The sequence below is a fragment of the Triticum aestivum genome, chromosome 4A (genome assembly GCF_018294505.1).
Source record: "Triticum aestivum cultivar Chinese Spring chromosome 4A, IWGSC CS RefSeq v2.1, whole genome shotgun sequence".
Taxonomy (NCBI): domain Eukaryota; kingdom Viridiplantae; phylum Streptophyta; class Magnoliopsida; order Poales; family Poaceae; genus Triticum; species Triticum aestivum.
Genome location: NC_057803.1, coordinates 686145370 through 686154514, shown reverse-complemented (window position 1 = coordinate 686154514; position 9145 = coordinate 686145370). Strand labels below are relative to the sequence as shown.

The 9145-nt window shown below is 37.3% G+C and overlaps 1 pseudogene; it reads right to left on the bottom strand.

The window, feature by feature from the left end:
- Positions 1 to 382: 382 nt before the first annotated feature.
- The window catches only part of LOC123084274 (uncharacterized), a 17374-nt pseudogene continuing 8611 nt past the window's right edge, over positions 383 to 9145 (bottom strand).

The window sequence follows — 9145 nt, the reverse complement described above, 5'->3', positions numbered from 1 at the left end:
ATACCTTGTGGCCGCCTCGTTGCTTCCTTGACCTCCACTCCAAGTCTCCTGGATTGCGTTTGTTCCAAAAAAAAGATCCTCACGAAGGCTTCATTCCGTTTGGATTCCATTTGATATTCCTTTTCTGCAAAACACTGAAATAGGCAAAAAAAACAGCAATTTGCATTGGGCCTTCGGTTAATAGGTTAGTCCCAAAAATAATATAAAAGTGCATAATAAAGCCCATTAAACAACCAAAACAGATAATATAATAGCATGGAACAATAAAAAAATTATAGATACGTTGGAGACGTATCAGAAAACAACATGTATATTCGTTGTATAATACCAAAGAATGTAATAGCTTGTTTGCAAGATTTTGTCATATCACAAAGAGTGAGATTCAAACTATGACATGCACATGGCATATACAATGCTTTGAGGTTTTCTTTAAGGAAGCGACTCTGAACACCTTGGTATTGTCCTTTCATGTTGGAACCATTATCATAACCTTGACCTCTCACATTAGCAACATTCAGATCAAACGAACTCAATGTATCCATCAATACCTTCAAAAGCCCCAATCCCGATGTGTCATCAACCTTTAGGAACTCTAGGAAAAACTCCTCCACTCTCGGAAGGTTGCTTGACATATTGACACAACGCACAATGAGAGTCATTTGTTCTTCATGGCTCATCCGAGGTACAATCCAAGATAACAGAAAAATACTTGGCATCTTTGATGATCTTTAAAATAACCTTTCTTACAGCATCAGCAAGAACTTATATCAACTCATTCTGGATTTTGTGGCCAAGATAGTGATGATGAATTTCACTATTTTGATTGCGTCGGGCGTGTTCTTGCATATCAGGATCAAATTCAGCAATCATTTCAATCGTGCCCAAAAAATTACCATTATTATCTTGATATAACCTCTCATTCGATCCACGAAAAACCAAAGTATGTTTTGCAAGAAACTTCACAGCAGAAACCATTCTTACCAAAACTTGTCTCCAACGCTCCTTGTCCTTTGCAATCTCCCTTTCCATATCATCATCAATTGTCTGATTTTTGCTTAGCTTTCTCAACCTAACTTCATCCCATGTATTCATGTTTGCTAATATCCTAAAATCATGAAGAAAAGATCAAAAGAGGATACAAATAATTAGGAATTTATACATCGGATTATTGGAACCCTAGACATGTATACACAATGACAAAAAATTGATAGATCAGATTAGAAAATTTTAAAACTTCATGCATGCTAAACTTGAAGGATGGATCATGGATGTATGGTTGAATACGTACATACTAAATAAAGAATAAATAAACTACTGAAATTGTCAAATTGTGGTTTGGGAGATGGACAAGAACTGAGGAACATGGATGGAAACGTTCAAACATACTGACTTGCAGACTTTTAGGGATTGGGGACAGCCGCGTTGCAGACTTCAGACTTGCCAGATGTATACTTGTAAAGATATTGCGGCGGTGCCGCCTTGCCGGATGCTGGATGGCTGGGCTGTCGGGCGTCGCACGCAGCTCCAATGGCGGCCAAGGCAAGGGCGACGCGGCAAGGCACCGAGCGAGGAGGCTGACGGGCGACAGTTCACCGTTCACGGTCGACGAACCTATGAAGGAAAATGAGCAGTCATGCCTGGCAACTGGCGTGAGTTACAGCGCCTGACGCTTCGCACTCGCTAATCAATGGACGATTACTATCTAGCTATCTGATGGGCCTAGCCCATCTTATTTCTTTTCTTTTGTATTTTTTTACCTAATTTTTTTTGGGCTACACACACACACACACACTCCATCATGGCCCCCCTGGCCTGGGCCCTGGGTCGTCGCCCCGCCGGGCATACTACAGGGCCGGCCCTGCTAGGATTCAAATAATTTTCTTCAATATAATAAAATCTTCAAAATAATTCAAAATATGCTCTACATTCCAAAATTTGTTCAAAAATTCAAAAAATGTTTTCGGAATTCAAAATACGTTCAAGGAATTAAAACATTTCTTTGAGGATCCCAGTTTTTTCTAAATTAAAATAATGTTCTTGAGAATGTTCAAGGCATTCAAAATATGTTTCTAGGATTCACATAACGTTCTTGAAATTCAAAAATTGTTCAAAGAATTCAAAATATGCTCAACAATTCAAATTGTCTTCTAATATTCAAAATAAGTTTTTGGAATTCAAAAAATGTTAGGATTGCGGTCTTTTTCTAAAATCAAAAAAATGTTCTTGAAATTCAAAAAATAAGTTCTTGGATTCAAACAATGTTCAAGGTGTTTAGAATATGTTTTTGGATTCAAATAAGATAAAAAAATAAATTTGAAATTCCATTCAATTATTTTGGTGGATTACACAATGTTCTGGGATTTGAAATTCATTAAATTTAAAATCGTGTATCCCACAATGGTCCTAAGGCGCTGCTGGAAATAATATAAAGTACTTAGGTTCCATATTCATTCTGTTAGTGCTCATATTATACAAAAATTCTTATCCTATTGTTGAAAGATAGTGAGGCATGAACAATTTTCAATACAGATGAAAAAAGGTAAATATTTCTAAACTTGCGGAAAAAACATACATGAACTTTAAGAATATATTGTTCAGAAGAAAATGTCTATTTGTGAAGCAATATTGTAGTGTGAGGTACACCGGAAAACAACGAGAAAACGAACATAGAGCCGGATTAGGGGCATGAGCGAGCAACAACTCTCATGTTTGGTGAGGTTCCTAGTTTTTGGCTTGGTGATTTACTATTGTGCAGAATAGAAGCCCTTGTTATGCAGTGTCCAACACCATGACGCAGTGCAACAGTGCGTCTTGATCCCATTCAACAAAAGAGTGTTGGTGCCCATTATTGGCAAGGATGCCAAAGTAAGCATCTACGAAACTTTGGTACAACTGCGTTGTCTCCTCGGGAGATTGAGTGTTGGCACTGCATTCACTGAGTTTGATCAGGATGGGTCCAAATCCATCAGCATCATCTTCATACAGGAAATAGAGAGCATCTCCTTGCCAACACCACCCACTGAAAAAGGGAAAATCACATTCTGAATAGCATAAAAATTAAATATGTAGAAAGAGAGAGCCATTGCAGTTTGCATGTTAATTATCTTTTCACATCCAATTCCAAAACCAGCAGCATCTCAGCAACAAAAAGATATTAGTGTATAAGCGCCTGTAAAAATGACATGTTAACTAAATATTACACACATCCACGACAGTCAATGATGGACTGACCAACCCATCAATCTCTGGCACAATGATGAACCTTTCAGATTGTGTACCCACCACAAAATTTTCCCAATGATGAAGATACATACAGCCTGATCATTTCTTTTAGTAGCATACAACCTGATCATTAATGCACGAAGCAAAGGAACATAGATTAAAAAAAATCTTAAAACACAACTCTCATGTTTGGTGAGGGGCAGAAGCATTTTATCAAGATGATGTGAACTTAAAAAGTAGCAACAATGAAATGTGATCAATAATGACCTGTACTTAAATTTGAACAAAAGTGTAGAACCAATGCATGAAAAAAAATACCTAGATGAAGCTACACACCTAGTTGAAGACAAACAAAACATTAACCACCACAACTTAATAATAGTTATACCCCTTACTACTCTAACTTATGCCCAAAACGAAATGAAAAGCACACCTAAAATAGTTGAAGTAGAAGCACTATAAGTTTCAGCACCACAATATCACTATATGAAAACACCAGAACTAAAAATTCCACTATATGAAAGCACCATACCTAAAACAGTTGAACTACAAGCCCTATAAGTTTCAGCATTAAATTCCAATACTTGAACAAGCAAGAGACCTACAAACTGAAGCACATGACAATATATGTACCAGTATGATAAAATATCATTTGTGTGCAGTTTGCAAACAAGAACTAGCATTCTTTGAACGCTAAACATTCAAAAAAATTGAAATATGATTTAGGTCAATTTGATTTTGAGATTTATGGATTCACATCGGAGCAAAACATCCATGAGGGTGATTCAACACCCTAATAGGTTTCATTGAGAAGTAATATGAGTGCACACATCCATAATATGTAATGCTGAAAATGAGACAAGTAACTTCAGCTAGGTACTAGCTGTCACTATGACACAGTTCAATAAGAACACAAATGATTAATTTGCGGCTAACACTGTATTACAAATCATATTATTTTTCCCAAAAGAAAAATAGAATTGATTAAATACCAAACACCCACCGTATAAACAATTTACAAACCTAAAATATGAGTTGAAGATAATGAAAGAGTGTTGCAGCATTTTACCTCACCCTGTAGGATTCAAAATCAACATCTCATTTGTTAGATCTGAATCGGACATGCACATATGATGAAAAACATCATAGGACGGATATATAGCATTGAGTCGGATCCCAAAAATGAAGAGAATAAGCATCACACTAGAGTGGCACCAACAGATCTGACAAACCAATAGCAATATCAGTCGCTATTAACATGCCCCATGTGATCTGCAATTAAACATGGACAAATAATCTGTCATTTCCCTTAAGAGAGGAAACAAGGGATCGCTAGGGAGAAAAGAATCACCACTCCGTTTAAAACCCTCAAAGTGCTAGTTATCGACCGGAGGGGGCGTGAATGGGATATTTTTATGGAAGTCTTCAAAATAAGCACTGTATTCGAAGACACGGAAGCAAAAATAGAAGTAAAGATACTCTAAGCATGCAATCAATGAGAAGCTAAAGACATTAGCACTAGAGATAGCAGGCAAACTAAGTAGCAATAAATATAAAAAAGGCCAACATACAAGCAAAGAACCTTGAGAACTACAAACTGGAAGACAGAAAAGTGTATCATGAGGAATGTGTTCAAGAAATGTCTTCACACAGAGATGAGCAAGCAAGGGATTCGAAATACAAGTACGGAAAGTAAAGTAGTGAAGAGATAGTACCAGTTGCTCGGTGAAGAAAACTGATTTGTTTGACTAGTTGTAGTTCCTGTGACAACTGTACGTCTGGTTGGAGAGCCTAAGATTTAAATCAGAAGATTAGGTCTTCACCTTATTCTCCCTGAGCTAAGATCACTTAGACCTCGCGCGGTCACTCAGGTAAGTCTTCAAGGCAGACTCACGAAACCTTCACAAACTCATTCACTGGCACTCCACAATGACTCTTGGATGCTCAGAACATGACGCCTAACCGTCTGGAAGATCACAACCTTTAAGTGCAACAAGTCTTCTGTTTACTCAGAATAGAATATCATTAGTGATGGTCAATCACTTTAGGTTGTGGGTGAGTGGGTTTTTCCTCGCGGTAAATCTCTCTCAAAAGCTTCAGAGGTGGGTTGCTCTAAAATTACAGAAGCCGTGTAATAACTCGGAGCAACCACCAATTTAAGGTGGAGGGGGCGCTATTTATAGCATGGGGAAACCCGACATGACATGACCTAAATGACCCTGGGTCAATGCCCAACCGACACGTGTACCAACGATCAGATTTCAAATACACGTGGCAACCTTACTTGGGCTACAGGCAAGGTTGACTCAACCAACTGTGGAAGAGATTTTCTCTCAAAGTCTTCACTATAGGACATAGGATTTTAGGTTATCAACCATGTCAGTTTCTGACTTCGTATTGCCTCGACCCCACTTAACAAAGTGGTGGTTCCTATGACTCAAGAAACAAGAAAATGAAACTACCAAAAGACAAAGTCTTCACATCCCATTGTCTTCACACGAAAGTATTGACGTACCATCATTTTCCTCAAAGTCTTCAGACATATTTAGGGATCGACTTAGACAGTTAAACTAGATCTCCAGGGACTTCTATATGCATTATCCTATGTAAACTCACAAACACATTAGTCCCTTAATCAGGTTCATCGTCAATACTCCAAAACCAACAAGGGGTGGCAAAAGTTACACTTACAAACCCTCGCATCTCTGGGGATATGCGACACCGAAGGAGGGGCCTAGCGAACATCATAACACGAAATAGGGGCGAGAAGAGAAAGATCAAAACCCTAGATTACGGATGAAGAAGAGCCATCCACCTGTTACCCGGGAGAGAAGAAATAGAAGGTGGAGCATGAATAGGGACAAAGAATCGAAAGGAGGAGAAGGAATAGGGATGGAAGAAGAAACAAAACGGAAAACAAAAGAACTGCTTGCTAGAAAGAAGAAAACCAGAGAAAGGACCGGCCCAACTACATGTAATGGGTATGAGATATGTCGACACTTTAACACAATGTGTGTCAAATAGGAAACTCCAGACAGTAGGATGTCTCGCTTCAGGCAGTCGCCCGATTAGGTCGGATCAACGCGAACATGCCTTCAACTCCTTTTTTATTTCAGGATTTTTACATTTTCGCATTTAATTTTTGCTTTACTTATTTAATTTTGCTTGTATTTCAAAATATTCTTAATATATCTATTATGAAAATAACTTTATATATAAAATTTTAAAAAATATTAATCACACATTAGAAAAATGTTAAACGTGTATAGAAAAATGTTTCTAGTGTACAAAAGAAATGTATAGTGTATATGGAAAAAATGAGAATACAAAACATGTATATGAAAAAAAATTAATCATGTATTTGAAAAATGTTAAACGTGTATATAAAAAATGTTCCCGAAGAATACAAAAAAATATACAATGTTTATGACAAATGAGAAATTAAAAATACATTTTCTGAAAAAATAATCATTTATTTGAAGAATGTTAAAACGTGTATATAAAAAATATTCCTGGTGTATACAAAAAATGTGCAGTGTGTATGGAAAAAAGTAGACATCATAACATATGTGTTTTTCAAAAAATTATTCATGAGAAAATATTAAATGTGTATATAAAACTGGTTCTGATGTATACAAAAAATTTACAAAAGTGTATGGGAAAAAGTAGACATGTAAAAATATAATTTTTCAGGAAATGTTGATCATGTATTTAGAAAATGCTAAACTTGTATATAAAAATATATTCCTGATGTATACGGAAAAATGTTGAGTATGTATATAAATGACTAACATCAAAGTATCTATTCATAAAACTGGCGATCGTGTAATTTCCTATACAGATTTTTTTCCATATGTATACATAAAATATTTCACGTAACTGCAAAAAAAATTAAAGGTGTATGCAAATGTATTCCTGTTCTATAAGGAAAGAAACAGAAAAATAAATTAAAATCGACAAAAGAAACAAAAATGAAGAAAACCAATGAAAATCTGTGCAAAAGAATGAAAACATTGAACCGAGAAAAGATGATGAAAACCAAGAAATAAAGAGGAAATGAAGAAAATAATAAACAAAAGAAAAAGCCATTGAAAAGCCGGGAAAGAAACAAAAACCCGATGAAAACGGAGAACAAAGAAAGAAAAGAAAAAAAGCAAGTAAAATCAAGAAAGAAATAAAAAAACCCGGTGAAAAACAAAGAAAAATCAAATGAAGAAACGAAAAACAAGAAGAAAAATGAAAAGAAACAAAAATAGAGGAAACCGAAGCGAACTGCGAACCAGCGGCGAGCAGGCGAGGAATACACGAATATGGGCTGGTCCTAAACTGTAGCTTGTTGGGAATCCTTCAGGTGAGACTTGCTTCCATCTGTTGAGCGACATATAGCTCTAGTGTGTTTTCCGTGGGTTACGCTTACGCAGGAAAATGGGATCCACATTTTCCCTAGTTTCTCCTTGAAGCTCTCAAATAAATCAGAAACTAGTGTTTGAGGCGTCATCCTGTGGCGCCGCTTAAGAGGAAGCTGTGCGTATGTTTAAAAAAAAAAATAGAGCCCTCGCCTCTGTCTAAAAAGGCATCTCAGAAGAAAAAAAAAATCCTCATCTTCATCTAAAAGAATAAAAAAAATACAACCACAACCTACCAGCAAATGCCACTTTGTATAACCCACCATTTGAAAAATACTAGAGGTCCTCACCTCCATCTAAAAAGAAAAAATATATAAAAATCACTGGTGGAAAAAGGGCCTTTGGTCGCGGTTCGCAACTGCCATTAGTCGCGGTTGCGCAACCGCGACCGAACGGGCGCGACTAAAGGCCCCCCCTTTAGTCGCAGTTGCTTAAGAACCGCGACTAAAGGCCCGTCCACGTGGGCGCCAGGTGGCCGTCGGGGCGGAGGACCTTTAGTCGGTTCTTTTGGCCAACCGCGACTAAAGACCGCCGCAGGTTTAGGGTTTTAGCCCCCCCCCTTAAACCTGTTTTCTGTTTAATTTGTATTGTTTTATTTCTTTTGTGCTTTATTTTAATTTTGAAGGAGTTTCATATATTCTACGGTACTACATACATGCATATGAATGTACAATTTCAAATAAATTTGAAATTAGAACCAAAAAGAATTCAAGAGGAATATACAATATATATTCAATATCATCGGATGACCATATACAATTTTGAACAAGTTTCCATACATGATTTAATGCATATAAAGTTCTACGTCCTCGTAATAGTGTTCTCCTTTAGGATGGAGGACTTCCCTGCTGAACCATCCAGCTAGTTCCTCTTGAAGTGGTCGGAAGCGAGCTTCTGGACTAAGCATCCACCGGAGGTTATTCCTCTGAGTATTGGTATCACTCGGAACCCGCTCAGAGGTGTATCTCCGGATCATCTCACAGACATAGTATCCACATAGATTGGTCTCCGGTGGCTGAATATCCCCAGCATTCTTAGCCTTTAACATTTTGAATTCTAGCTCTTTTTTGAATTCACCGACCTTTGTATCTACGAACCGTCTCCAAACCCTACGAGGCAAAGAAAATTAAATGAACAAGAGAGTTATTAATTAGTTACTTGATATTAGGAAATGAACGAAATAGGCCGATCGATATAGAGCGCAAATGAATGAAAATAATTACTTCTGCAGCATTCTTCTCATGCCGCCCCAAAGCTTTGGATCCATATTCACAGAATCGTGGACGAGACATTCTGAGGTGTTAACTTTAATTACTAGCAGAATCCAGTGGAACCTGCGGACACGATACATGCACAGTACGTCATGCATAACTCATCGATTAGCCGGCCACATACCATGCATGGAGTAAACAAAAGAGAATGTGCTCAAGACAGAAACACTCACTCAAAATGGTAAGGAAATAGAATATCACTTTTGAGTTCCTGCTTTGTAAGAAACTGCCACAGGTCTGCCTCCA